General features: G+C 45.2%; 1 pseudogene; it reads right to left on the reverse strand.

Annotated features, from left to right (window-relative positions):
- Positions 1 to 1,619: 1,619 nt before the first annotated feature.
- LOC149242430 (phenylcoumaran benzylic ether reductase PT1 pseudogene) lies at positions 1,620 to 2,336 on the reverse strand (annotated as a pseudogene).
- Between the last annotated feature and the right edge of the window lie 243 nt (positions 2,337 to 2,579).

The raw sequence follows: 2,579 nt of genomic DNA on the forward strand, positions 1-2,579 counted from the left end.
GAGCACTGGGATGCCTGATAGAGGGAAGATCAAGTTTTCCTCCCCTTTTTCTTCTCTACCTTGCACCACTCGCCTTGAGCCGGATGCATGGGAACGAGTTGAAATGGGTTTTCCTCACCGGGTCAAGGGTTTTCCTTGTCCGTGTCTGAGGTGTCTGATTTATGCTGCCTTTTGGTTCCACTGAGTTCCATTGTGTCGGAAGCCTTTTCCGGTTGCGATTCCATGGGCACTTGTGGAGATTGTTCCTGCGGTTCTACTTGGCTGTTCTCATTTGGGATGGGCAATTCCTCCTCACCATCTTCCTCTTCCTCAGGGTCTGGTGGGGGGAATGTCCACCCTTTTTTTTTCCCGGATTTCCTCCTTCTTTGGCTGTCTTTTTTGAATTATGGGCAGGCATTTTGTAGGTGCCCTATCTGCCAGCATATTCTGCATCGGAATGTTGTGTTTTCATAATTTATTGTTTGCATCAAGCCGCGATATTTATGCTTCAGTACTATGCAGTCCGGTAATCCTTTGCTGAGATCAACTTCCACACATATTCGTGCAAAAGTGTAGATAACATCTTCCACTCACTGAGTATCCATTTTAATATATCTGCCAAAAGAATTTCCGATGCATGCGAGTGTCTTTTGGTCCCAAAAATGTGCAGGGAGGTTATGTAGTCGTACCCACATTGGCACCCTGGAGACAATGACGGTGTTTGCGTCAAACTCTGGGGTCCAAGGTGTAATGAAGAGTCCTGAAGATCCCCAAAACCACGGGCCCTCCTGAATAACTAGGGCCCTAACCTCTTCGGAAGGAAGTTTGACTATAAAAAAGCCTTTGGAGCAGAGCATGACGTCACAATTAAGAGACCATTTTGTGAAAATCCAATGAAAAAGGTCCATGGGTTTTGGCCAGAAACCGTTGAAGCGACAGATGAGGGCTTGTCTTTCGTAAATGTTACGTACCTCCTCTGTTTCTGTTGTATCTATTGTTAGTTCAGGTGTATAGTTCAGTTGCTCCACGATATAAGCGCTGGGTTCTGTACCGACCTGCTGTGGAGCTGTAGAGGAAGATTTTCCCCCTTGTAGAATATGCTTGTAAGATGTTCCTTCTCTTTTGTGCTGCTGGTGTGGATCTGGGTTGTGTTTTGCTTTAGATCCACTGCCCCCTTTTGATTGTTTTCGTGGGCCATTGGCTACTGCACCTCCTCGTAGCCTCATGTTTACAATAATATTAGATCTTGGCTTGATGTTGTAGTAGTCAATTGCTCTGTGATCTTATAACGATCTGCCTTCAGAGAAGAGATGTTGATGTCCTTCCGGGAGGCCAATGTGATTGGCAATGTTTTTCTTCAGATTTGAGACACTGTCTGAAGCTTGAACCCAGATTAGGGTTGATTTCCCAGAGGGGGGTTTTATACTGATTTGGAAGCGTGGATCTAGTGAGGTTGCCGCCACAGAGACTGTGGGAGTTGTTCTCCTCTGTTTTGTGTTCAGGCTATCCTGGAGCCATATTGCCCTTTCTGAGATCTGGGGAGTCAGATTGGTGAAGGGTGCCTGTGCAGGGCCCATCACCACTACCGAAACAGGCTTCTTGAAGGCGTAGTGTAACGGGTGGTTGAAGTTTTGTGCATCCTAGTTCGGCTGGCCTTTCGCAGACCAGAGATCCAGGGCACTTGAATCTTGGTGATTCCTTTGTTTGTTGTCTGGATCGGGTAGATCCAGTCTACATCTAGAAAGTTTGTATCTGTTCACAGCAGCAGGGAGCAGAACCACATGCAGCCAGCCTCTGTTGATTTCAGCGCTGGATCCGATGGGAGAACCTGCAGATCCAAAACCCATCCTATCAAGGCCCTTAGCATTCCCATCTCCAAGAGTGACAACTGTATCCCTTGGAGGGGCAGAAAAGCCAGCCTGTCTCAGGCCAGGAAAGAAATACCCTGCAAAACAATTGCTAGTGAGGAAAGTATTCTTTGCAGGCTCCCCTTCGTTGTCGTTATCAACATTAATCCCGAACTCAGATGGGTAAAACCCCCTGACCATTCTGATTTCTTTAAAAGCCTTGAAAATATAGACCTGCGTCTCGATCTATAGTGTTCCAGCTGAGTAAATCACGACGTCTACCTTCTTCACTGCCTCCACAATGCTTGCATGATCCTCTAGTGATCCGTGGACTATATTTGTACATGAGTCCTTGAAGGATTCCAGAAGCTGGGCTTTCTCAGAATTAGAAGAAGCCGTGGACTCCCTGACGAGGAGGAAGGTGGGATGGCTGAGATCGAGGCTGGTCTTGGCAGCATGTCGTCCAATGTAGCCTGTTGTGTCTATTATAAGCACCCTGCTGCTTCCCATCTTGGCTCTAACAGAGAGAAATCGCTCCAGCGATCGAGTCCCGGCATCTCTCCCGTTCTCCGTGAACTCATAAACTAGTTTACCCTGATATCAACTTCATATATATTTATATATAGAAAAAAATTGTTAAAAAAAATTATTTTAGTGTTATATAAACTAATTTAATTTATACTGATAAAATCACTCTATATACATGCTATGTAATCTCTATGATATTCAAAAATATAATTTAAACAATAAAAA

This window comes from Pinus tabuliformis, chromosome 8 (genome assembly GCF_031772625.1).
Source record: "Pinus tabuliformis cultivar Carrire ecotype Pingquan chromosome 8, CPIR1, whole genome shotgun sequence".
Taxonomy (NCBI): domain Eukaryota; kingdom Viridiplantae; phylum Streptophyta; class Pinopsida; order Pinales; family Pinaceae; genus Pinus; species Pinus tabuliformis.